Below are 12,933 nucleotides of genomic sequence, written 5' to 3'. Positions count from 1 at the left end.
ATATAATTATTATTTTAATCATTTCAGGGGTTAGTTTATTTATAATATTGGTTTTGGGGACCAATGATGGAAGCTTTTTCACCTCTGAAGTTTTAAAAGTGGGGGCTGGACTTATTTCCGGTTAACAAGACCGGCGTTTTGTTTAAACTATTAAAACTAATGTTTATATTCTCTGTCTTTACTTCTTTATTGGTTTATTTTGCTGGTGTTTATGTTTTTTCTTCTAAACGTAAGCATTTATTAATGGTTCTTTTGAGATTAGAATATATTGTTCTTTCTTTATTTATATTGATTATTATTTTTCTTATTGAGTTTGATTATGATTATTTTTTCCAGTTATTTTTTATGTTATTTATATTGATTATTATTTTTCTTATTGAGTTTGATTATGATTATTTTTTCCAGTTATTTTTTCTGTTCGTGAAGGTGCTTTAGGTCTTTCTATTTCAGTTTCAATAATTCGTTCTCATGGTAATGATTTTTTTAATTTTTTTGGTTTATCCTTATCTTAAAGTATTTATTTATAACTATTTTTTTGATCCCTCTCTGTTTAGTTAATAATTGTTGATGGTTAGCTCATTCTTTAATATTTCTGTCTAGTTTTATTTTTATAATTTGTGTTTATTCATATGCTGATTTAAATATAATTGGATATTATTTTGGTATTGATTATTTTTCTTTTAGTTTGATTTTGAAAAGTTTTTGGATTTGTTCATAATAATTACTGCTAGAGGTTCTGTTTATTTAAGTTCTTATCATTCTAATTTTTTTATCTTTATAGTCTTAATTTTGATGATTATGCTTTATTGTTTGTTTGCTAGATTGAGTCTTCTTTCTTTTTATATTTTTTTGAGGCTAGATTAGTTCCTACTTTGCTTTTGATTTTTGGGTTGAGGTTATCAACCTGAACGTTTACAGGCTGGTGTTTATTTAATTTTTTATACTTTGGTTGCTAGATTACCTTTATTATTAGTTTTATTTAGGGTTTATGATTTTTCTAATACTTTATATTTTCCTTTATTGTTGATTTTGGTTCTCATTATTTTATGTTTTGTGTATTTATAATTCTTGCTTTTTTAGTTAATTTTTGGTTCATTTATGGCTTCCTAAGGCTCATGTTGAGGCCCCTATTTCAGGTAGAATAATTCTTGCTGGTGTTTTATTAAAGTTAGGTGGTTATGGTATTTTTCGTGTTATGAAGGTTATTTCTTATATTGGTTTAAAATTTAATTATTTTTGATTGTCTTTAGGTTTATCTGGCGGGGTTATTGTTAAATTTATTTGTTTTCGTCAGGTAGATTTAAAGTCTTTAATTGCATATTCTTCTGTTGCTCATATAAGAATGGTTATTGGAGGGTTAATAACCATGAATTGGTGAGGTTGCATAGGTTCTCTTTCTTTAATGGTTGGTCATGGTTTATGTTCTTCTGGATTGTTTTGTTTATCTAATATTATTTATGAGCGTTTAGGTAGACGAAGATTATTGATTAACAAGGGTATAATTAATTTGATACCAAGAATGGCTTTATGATGATTTCTTTTGAGATCGTCTAATATGGCTGCCCTCCTTCTTTAAATTTGGTAGGTGAACTTAGATTATTAAATAGCATTATGTCTTGATCTTCTTTTAGATTTTTTGCTTTAATTTTTTTGTCTTTCTTTAGAGCTGTTTATAATTTATATATATATTCTTATTCTCAGCATGGTAATTATTATTCTTGTATTTATACTTGTTCTCTTGGTTATTTTCGTGAATATCATCTTTTACTTTTACATTGATTGCCTTTAAATATTCTTTGTTTAAAGGGTGAATATTTTTTTGTTTAAGTCGCTTAAGTATTTTAATTAAAAATGTTGTTTTGTGGAATCAATGATATGAATCTTTTTCGTCTTAGGCCGTGAATTTATTTTCTATTTGTTCTTTGAGTTTTTTTTCCTTATTTTTTTCTAGAACTATAATTTTTATTTTGGGTATTTATTATTTAATAATTGATTATAGAGTTTTTGTTGAATGAGAACTTTTTAATTTAAATGGTTCTATGGTTGTTATGACTTTAATTTTTGATTGAATGTCTCTTATTTTCATGTCTTTTGTTATATATATTTCTTCTTTGGTAATTTATTATAGAGAGGATTATATATCAGGAGAAAAGTATATAAATCTGTTTATTATTATAGTTTTAATATTTATTCTTTCTGTAGGTTTTTTAATTATTAGCCCTAATTTGATTAGAATTTTATTAGGATGAGATGGTTTGGGTTTAGTTTCTTATTGTTTAGTTATTTATTATCAAAATGTGAAATCTTATAGTGCAGGTATGTTAACTGCACTCTCTAATCGTATTGGTGATGTTGCTATTTTAATTTCTATTGCTTGAATATTGAATTTTGGTGGTTCAAATTACATTTATTATTATAATTTTATTTCTAATTCTTTTGAAATAAAGCTTATTACTATATTAATTGTTTTAGCGGCAATAACTGAAAGAGCTCAAATTCCCTTTTCTTCTTGACTTCCTGCTGCAATGGCAGCCCCTACTCCTGTTTCTGCTTTAGTTCATTCTTCTACTCTTGTTACTGCTGGGGTTTATTTATTAATTCGTTTCAGACCAATATTGGATACTTATAATTGTCGTTTATTTTTACTTTTAATTGGTTGTATAACTATATTTATGGCTGGGTTGGGGGCTAATTTTGAATTTGATTTGAAGAAGATTATTGCTCTTTCTACTTTAAGACAACTTGGTTTAATAATAAGAATTTTGGCTATAGGTTATCCAAAACTTGCATTTTTTCATTTACTAGCTCATGCTTTATTTAAGGCGTTATTGCTTATATGTGCAGGTTCAATAATTCATAATTTAAAGGATTCTCAGGATATTCGTTTTATGGGTTCAGTTGTTAATTTTATACCTTTAACTTCAGTTTGTTTTAATGTTTCTAGGTTGTCTTTATGTGGTATACCTTCTTTAGCAGGTTTTTATTCAAAGGAGTTAATTCTTGAAATAGTTTGTTTAAGATGAATTAATTGTTTAATTTTTTTTCTTTATTTCTTTTCTACTGGTTTAACTGCTTCTTATTCTTTTCGTCTTTTCTATTATTCGATATCTGGTGATAATAATTTTTATTCTAGATTTTCTTTTGATGATAGGGGTTATTATATTTCGTTTGGTATAATTGGTTTATTATTTGTTGCTGTTTTTGGTGGTAGCCTTTTGTCTTGATTAATTTTTCCTGTTCCTTATGTTATTTCTTTGCCTTATTATTTAAAGTTTTTAACTATTACTGTAGTTGTTTTAGGTGCTTATTTGGGTTATCTTATTTCTAATTTTGATTTTTCTCAAAATTTATTTTCTATGAACATGCTTTCTTTTGTTAGATTTGCTGGTTCTATATGGTTTATACCTTTTCTTTCAACTAAATTTATTAGATGTATTTTTTGAATATTTATTTTGGTGATATTATTTTTCGTTTACTTAAATAGCTTATAATTAGAGCGTGACACTGAAGATGTTAAGGAAGTATTTTTACTTTTAGGTATTTATAAATATAGATATATTATTTTTACAGTGAAAATCTAATGTTTTATTTAAATTATATAAATTTTAGAAATGTTAACGGAGTTTAACCGCTAATATAGAAAGTTAGCAGCTTTCATATTGGCTTTACATTTCCTTAATTGGAACTTTATAGTTCAATTATATTATTAACAGTTATACACCTCTTTTTGGCTTCAATTAATAAGAATAAGGGTATTTTATTTACCAATCTTCCAGGTCGAAAGTGACTGCAATATTTCGCTTCTTATTCTATTTAAGGTTGATTGATTATATCAATACTTTTTGAATGCAACCCAAATTTTATGGTTAACGACAACCCTTTATTCTGCCCATTGTAATGCTCCTTGATTTCATTCATGGTATAATCCTCCTAATAATACTAGGATAAAAAATATTGTTGATACTGTTCAGATTATAATGTCTGAGGTTTTTAAAATGATTACAATTGGATGGATTAGTGCAATTTCTATGTCGAAAATTAAGAAAATTACTGCGATTAAGAAAAATCGTAGTGAGAATGGTATTCGTGCTGATCTTTTTGGGTCAAATCCACACTCAAATGGTGATCTTTTTTCTCGGTCATTAATTAATTTTTTTGTTAATGTTGTTGCAATGGTTATAACAATTATTGGGATAATAAATCTAATAAAAATTCTTGTAGATAGAATTAGGATTGTTTTTCTTGATTTATAACAAGGTTTTTGATTGGAAGTCAAATGTACTATTTATACTAGAAAAACATTTATCTACCTCATCAGTAAATAGAGATGTATAGGAATAATCATACCACGTCTACAAAGTGTCAGTATCATGCTGCTGCTTCAAACCCAAAGTGGTGTCTTGGTGAAAATTGATTTATTGAATGTCGAAGTAGGCATGTTGATAAGAAAATTGTTCCAATAATTACATGTAGACCATGGAATCCTGCTGCAACAAAGAATGTCGATCCATAAACTGCGTCTGCAATGGTGAAAGGTGCTTCTCAATATTCATATGCTTGAAGTATAGTGAAATATACTCTTAGTAATACTGTAAAGAATAGTCCTTGTAATGCTTGAGTATGGTTAGATTCTATTAAACTATGATGTGCTCATGTTACTGTTACTCCTGATGCTAGAAGAATAGCTGTATTAAGTAATGGAATTTGTATAGGATTAAAAGGTTGAATTCCTATTGGAGGTCATAGTATTCCTAGTTCAATAGTAGGTGCTAGTCTTCTTCTAAAAAATGCTCAGAAAAATGAAACAAAGAATAGTACTTCTGATGCAATAAATAAAATTATTCGTCATCGTAATCCAATTGATACTGTAAGTAGGCTGTTTATGTTTTATTATCAGCAACGTTACATAGTGCTCAGTATGAAAATCACTGGCTGTGCTGTGTGCAGTCTGTGGTTAGTTTGCATTGTTGTCTGCCATTGTAGTGTTGGGCAGCGGCAGCTGGATGTGAACAGAGTGTAGCGTTGCGCAGTTAGAGATGAGCCGCCAGCAGCGGTGGATGTAAGGAGAGAGATGGCGGAGTTTTGAAATTACATATATTATGACTTGTGATGATATTAAGGTAAATACATTGTTTGTTCTCTATTAAAATCTTTCATTTGCTAACTATCCCTATCAATAGTTAGTGCCTTCCGTAGTTCGAATCTCATATTTAGCTGGCAGTAGTGGCGCTCGCTGGATTGCAGTAGTTCGAGTAATGAAGATTTTTGTGAGGTAAGTGATTTCTGAAAGGTATAGTTTAATGTTACTCAAGGCCATTCATTTGCAGGGGTCTTTGATAGTCAGATTGCGTTGCGCTAAAAATATGTTTCAGTTTAAGCACAGTCTTGTATAATTTTTCTAAGGGGACGTTTCATATGTCGACCTTTAGCCGAGGATACCTCACTGGAATCTTCTGATTTTTTCTTGTAGGTTGTGTATTTAGTGTAGCTTTTGTTTATTGCTAGCGCGTAATTATAGAGAGAATTTCCTTGGTAGTTGTGGTCTTTCATTGTTGCGCAGTAAAACAGTTGTGGCATGCATGTAGATTTGCACCAAGTATTTCGCAGCTGCAATTAACTAGATATTATTTTCAGTGCTGTGTTAATGTGTTCTCTTATTTTTGCTCTTCAAATTGTGTTTTTCTGTGTTATCGTGTGAAATATTGTCACAATAATGGCGTGTGAAAAACGTAACACTAGGCTCCAAAGTAAACTGAGAAATAATAGTGACGACGAGCGTAGCTTATCAGCACCACTGTGTAGTGAATTAACAGACATTCGAAGTAGTAATTTGGTAATTGTGCATAGGGAAATGGAGCGGGCGGCAAATAATGGTGCAGACAGTGAAACAGGTTGTGAACAGCGAAGCATTATCGATCGATCGGTCGGCAACAGCTCGCCTCAGGAATCCGAAATGACAGAACACAATTTTACAAATACTGTAGATTCAGGTTTTGCGTCCTCACCGTTTTCTCAAATAAGTCAAGACAAATTTTCAGCTTGTCAAAATGTGAATGTTGCCGGTGCAACTGCACTGCCGAAAAGCGTAGAGGAACAGATTCCAGACACTAATGCATTGTTATTACAACTAATGCAACAAATGGAACAAAATCAGAGACAAACACAGCAACAGTTAGACACAGTGGAACAAAATCTTAAAAAGTTAGACACAATGGAACAAAATCTTCAAAAGTTAGACACCACACTTGAACAAACACGTGAAAATTTAACTACTGAGTTACATAACATTGAATTGAAATGTCAAAAAGTCTGTAATGACGTAAAAACACAAATTTGTGAGCATTTTCAACCTATTTTTTCGCGGCATGAAGATGCATTACGGAATCACGAAGCAGCCATAAAAGAACTGCAAACCATTGTTCATGAAAATCATGCGACCTTGTGGGCTAAAATTGACTCAGTTGCATCTACCGATTCGGTTACGCAACTTGCAAAAACACAGGAAAACTTAAAGGACACAGTAGATTGGATTTCAACACAAATGGACACTCTGAAACTTGGTTCAGAAAAACACACTGAGAAAATGTGTTCACTATCAGAGAAAGTAGCCGAACTTTCGGATCAGGTCACTAACTTATCTACAAAGGTAGATGATGATCTGAATGACACAAGACCCGTAGCCTTCACTGACACAGAAGAGTATGAACAAATAAGAAAATTCAAACAAAATCAAAATCAAATCAATACACAGTACAAAAGAGAAATCCGGGAAGTACAAGATCAGTTGACACAGGTGATACAAGAATTACGTATTTCAGAGGACACTCGCGCTCTAATACGGGAAGAGGGACATAGAAATATGGAACAGTCACAAAATAATAACACAGGGCATTTCAGAAGTTATGAAAGAAATTGGCAATGTGCACCGAATTTTGAGATGGAACCGCCGACACGACGTAACAATGACCGACATGCTACTCGCCGACACGATGATTTTGACTATAAGCTGTTCATTACTACACGTAAATTCAAAACGTTTAAGAATTCTTCCAACGACATTCATCCACAAGCGTGACTCCATCAATTCTCTCATTGTTTTCCTCCCAACTGGGCATTGGAGCACATGTTAGAATTTATGTATGGCTACTTGGAGAATGAACCAGCTGTAAGAATGCGATCGGTCATTCACGATTGTCACAGTGAAGGAGAATTTTACCATGCGTTCCTCTCAACATATTGGTCACACGCTACAAAAGACCGAGTAAAACATAGCATCATGATGATGAAACACTTTGAACAATCTGAATTTTCCAGTCTTGTCAAATATTTTGAAGACATGTTGCACAAGAATCAGTACCTGTCAAACCAATACACCCCCTCAGAACTCATCCGCATTTGCTTAATCAAATTACCTGAACATTTACGGCATATTATTTTGGCAGGACGTTGCAAAGACGACATTGAAGCTTTTCAGGGACTCTTACAAGAATTAGAAATTGACACAGACAGTCGCGGGATGCAAAAACAGGAAAACAATCACTACAGGTCACATCCGTCGCAATTCCGTGACGACAGAAACAATAAATGGCCACGACAAGCCTATTCTTACAACGTAAATCGTGACCAAAACAGACACCACCCATATGACAACCACTGGCAGAGTAATAGTTACAGGGAAAGATCACCTTTCCGCGGTAATGACTATCACAGAGACAATCAGAGAAACAGACAATATGGGAACCAAAACAATTATTATCAAGGGAGACAGAATAACTTTAGATGCAACGGTCCAGCGCGCAGTTACGACTCAGGGAGAAATTCTCCACCACGTGACCGACAAGAAAGAAACTATGGAATCTACCGACATGACGACAGACGATATGATCGTAACGACAGACCTGAACTGCATCAGAACTGGCGGGATTCTCGTCACGGTGAATTTGTAGAAGTTAGGTCTCCAAATCCCAATAACGATGCGCGCCAACAAAGAGACAATAGGCAATGACTCACACCGCTGGCAGCCACAAGACGTACTTATGAAACTGACGACGCAGGTGCCGTAGCTAGTAATTACGTAAGAATGGAAGACATTAGAGACATCTTACTCCAGGAACACGACGTAAAACATAACAACATTGCATATCCTGTGATTCACATTACAGTAAATGACGTAAAATTTACGGCAGTACTTGACTCTGGCAGTCCCATTTCGGTAATTAGTGAAACAGCTTTTAGCAAATGCAACTAATCGAACGATTGCCTCACACTTCCGTTACGTAAGATTAAATTACAAGGTGCAATCTTTGGAAAAAGTGTAGATGTACGCCAACAAACCAACTTAGAATTCTTTTGCCAAAGCCACAGCTTCTCTATGAACTTTCTTATTGATCCATTATTGTCGACGGAAATTATACTGGGAGTAGACTTTTTGAATGAATACAAAGCAGTCTTAAGCTTTCACGATGCTGAAATAAGTTTAGAGAAAGAAGGTAAGTCAATAGCTTTGAAATTTGAAGACTGGCTCTCAAACCATGATGAGGAAATTAATCGGCTTTACGTTCTGTTAGACAACAGTTCGGAATTTTCTACGGAAGTAGACACTAGCAATCACTCTGCAAGTACTGACATGGATGACATCGACGGCATATTTGAAATTAATGAGTTAATTCAGAATAAAATTCAAACAATTGAGAATTGTAATGACACTGATAGGCAGGACCTTTTTGAGATTTTACAAGCACATTCCACAGTTTTTACTCACAAAACAGGAACAATCAAGGGATTTCAATACCAATTTCGTGTTCGTGGGCATACTAAATTTTGTGTTAGACCATACGTAATTCCAGCACATTATAGGGACCGAGTTAGAACAGAAATACAATCTATGCCTGACGATGGCATTATTGAGCCTGCAGTAAGCTCATACAACAATCCATTACATGTTGTTGAAAAAAATGGATCGATCAGGCTTGTTTTAGATTCGAGACAAATCAATACCATCATCATTCCTGAAACAGACAGGCCGCAGATGATGGAAGAACTTCTTCAAAATTTTAATGGTGTAAAAGTTTTGTCTTCCATTGATCTCAGATCCAGCTTTTATCAGATCGAACTTCATCCAGAATGTAGAAAATACACAGCTTTCCTTTGCTTCGGCGTTTGTTATCAGTTTCGGAAACTTCCTTTTGATTTGCACATTTCTTCGGCAGCATTGATTCATCGGTTAAATTCCATATTACCTGAGTTCTTAAAACGTCACATCACCTTATATGTGGACGATATTCTAATAGCAGAAGCTTCATGGGAACAACATAACCGCATCCTCAACAGTTTGTTACGTATTTTTGCAGAATCTGGAATAACAGTTAACTTGAAAAAGTCTGAATGCGGTAGGTCAAAGGTGAGGTTTTTGGGACATATTATTTCTTCTGAATCCATTCAGCCGGATCCTGAAAAGTTAGAAGCAATCAGAGCCATTCCATTTCCATCCACAAAAAGACAAGTCCGCAGTTTTCTAGGTCTCGTAAATTTTTACCGTTGTTTTCTGAATATGCAAATTCTAGTTACACCAAAACTTTGTTCTCTCTCTGGAAAAAATACTATTTGGAACTGGGACGAACAAGCACAGTTGGAATTCAATTCTTTGAAAGAAGCGTTACTTCACACGCCAATACTAGCTCATCCAGATCTGTCGCAAGATTTCTGCCTTAGCACGGATTCTTCTAAAGTCGGTCTTGGTGCCCATTTATTTCAAAAAGCCATAGAAGATGACATTACTGTTCAGAAAACCATTGCTTTTGCTAGCCGAGTGCTAACAAAATCTGAAAAAAATTATTCCGTTACTGAATTAGAAGCTTTAGCTATCGTTTGGGCATTTAACAAATTCCGTTTCTTTCTTTCTGGTAGGCACGTAAAAGTATACAGTGATCATCGTGCATTACAATTTCTTATCTCTTCAAAATTAAATCATGATAGGTTAAAACGTTGGGCATTGTTTCTGCAAGAATTCCGCTTCACAATAGTCTACATTCCCGGCAAGGAGAACATTGTTGCGGACGCACTGTCACGCGCACCGGCTGGGCTTGAGAAAAGTAACACAGAAGGCAACCTCGAGAAAAATTTCAGTATTTTTTACATTCAGAAATTCGCCTTTGAAAACTTCATCACCACATCTTTAAAGGACATTGCTCATGAACAAGATAAAGATCCGATTTGGAAAGATATCAAAAGTAAATGGCATGAAAAGACACACACTCAGATTTGGCATTATTATCTGGTTAGAAACAACATACTCTTCAAACGCTGCACTGTTGATGACAAGGTATGGGTACTTTGCGTTCCGGATGATTTTGTTAATAAGCTCATTTGGTACATTCATTTCAGCTACGCACATTTTGGTCCACGAAAATGTTATCATATTCTTCGAACGACTTGTTATTTTAACAATATGGAAAAGAGAATTCGAAGAGTCTTGTCTATTTGTAAACTTTGTCAAAAGGCGAAACCATCTACTATCTCACATCGTGCTGTGTTGTTTCCAATTATTCCTTCTAAATTAAAAGAATTTGCTGCTGTTGCTCTCTTGGGACCCCTTGTCAGAATATCAAATGGATTTTCGTATGTTCTAGTCGCTGTTGAACTTACTTCAAAATTTGTTTCTTTCACTCCGTTACGTAAAGCCACTGGACGGTCTGTACCCAACGCCTTTGTTAAAAATTTCTTATGTGAAGTTGGACACGTTAGTAAAGTCATTTCAGATAACGGACCGCAATTCAGATCTGCTGTTTGGTCACGCATGCTTCAGAATCATAAAATCAAACCTGTTTTTATTTCATTGTATTCACCACTTTGTAACCCGTCTGAAAGGATTATGAAAGAAATCAATAAGCTTTGCAGACTTTATTGTCACAGAAAGCATCAGAATTGGGACAGATATTTACACTTATTTCAAAATGTGATGAATGAAATGCCTCATGATTCCACTGCTTTACCACCTACTCTTGTACTAAAGAATGAAGAACCACCGAACAGAATCAGAGAGCTTGTACCTTTCCCGAATACACGTAAACTTCGACACAAAGACATAATTGATTTGGCTCTTAAAAATATAAAATCTTCAGCAGACAAAAGGAGAAAACTACATGGTAAAGCAAATGCAAAGAAATTATATATTGGTCAGAAAGTTCACATTAAAGCTCATTCATTGTCACATAAGAAGAAACACTTGAGTCACAAATTCTTTCTAGTTTACAATGGACCTTACAGAATCCGACGTAAACCACATGATAATTGCGTTGAAGTTGAAACTCTGCGTACTAGGAAGAGTAAAGGTTTACACCACATTTCACATGTAAAACCGTTTATTGATAGATAATCTGCTTTTTAACTTTGTCTTTGCCATAAAATCACTTCACGTTACTACTACTCTTTGTCACACTTACAAACTGTTAACATGCAACTATGTTTTAAAGCTAACTAACTATCCAGTCAAGAACATAGGTAACTTAGACAAGTAAATGCGAATGCATTAGTATTGCGAACAGACGACACAGTGTTGTTATTTATACATTCCTCCTTGTTAGTTGCACGATTACGTAACGAATATACGGCTTACATACTTAGATCATATACCAGCACTGCTAATGAGATTTTCATGCAACATTTTGGTTTACTTGAGAGTGGATTCTGGATTTGAGGTGCTTTCTGTGAAATGCCAGATGACACAGTGGTTAGTTTATGTGACAGCTACTCGATTTTATCACGACGCTGCTAATGCGTGACAATTTACAATGTTGCTTTTGCGGTGTATGTGTTTTATATCTGCACAGTTTTTTCTGAATTCTTCTATAAAGTGAGACATGTTTTAGTGGTGACTTTTGTGGTATGGCTACAAGGAGACAGCCTTTTCCGTAGGACAACAATACGTTACAGCACAGTACTTTCCTCATCACGGCAATAAGCGTAATAACTAAGATATCTATGCGCAAGGCATTTCACTTTTGTGTATCATAAGGTAAGTACATTGACTTCTGCAGAACTTAGCTTTCGGAGGACAATAACTACGACACTTCCACAGATATTATCTTACAGCAAGACGCACATTTAGCACTACAGGACACGTATTTGAGTGATTAATTTTGTACTTAAAACATTTATTTTTACAGATTTTTGAATTACAAAGAAAGTTTTCCGTGATACATTTCAATCCATTGCTGTAATCTGTAACACCTAAGGGTATAATTACACTAAACCTCAGGGGGGTACACGCCTACTTTGTGTACCATGTGTTTGGCAAGCACAAGGAGCCCTAGCTAATATGGTATTTGCTTATACAATTTAACACATCGGTACCATATTTCTCTAACACACAAATTACACAGCTATCTGATCATTTAACTGAGAGAGACAAACTTTTTTATTACGTCAGTGACAGATGTTTAAGTGATTACACCGTTGGATAACTTCACACTTACGAAATTGTATTTTGTCTGTACTTTGTGAACTGTTCATATATTTTTTGAACCATTGTGATACTATGAGAGCTTTGAATGATATATTTGGTATTGGATTATGATTTTTGAAGTACGTCTGAGGCAGATGACACTATTGAAATGAGCAGAGAATATTTTTTATGGTTTGAAATTATTGTAGAAAGCTACGACTTTTTTGAGATTTGACTGAGGTGTTATGATGTTATTTTTACGACGACGATGTGTATTATGCTGTTGAGGTATGTTTATGTCAATAAGATGATGCTCCCATATATGAGGAATGTGATTACGTGTTTATATGTATATGAATAATGAATAGAAGTTTCGGACTCTTGACTTGTGAAAAAGGATGTTGGAAACCAAGAATCGTACTGTAAGAGTTATGAAATGTGTGTAAATGCGTGAATGTATCACAATGCCGGCGAAAATTTTTTTTGGACAC

The sequence above is a fragment of the Schistocerca cancellata genome, chromosome 4 (assembly GCF_023864275.1).
Source record: "Schistocerca cancellata isolate TAMUIC-IGC-003103 chromosome 4, iqSchCanc2.1, whole genome shotgun sequence".
Lineage (NCBI taxonomy): Eukaryota > Metazoa > Arthropoda > Insecta > Orthoptera > Acrididae > Schistocerca > Schistocerca cancellata.
The sequence above is the reverse complement of the archived record's forward strand: the minus strand, read 5'-3'. Positions refer to the sequence as shown.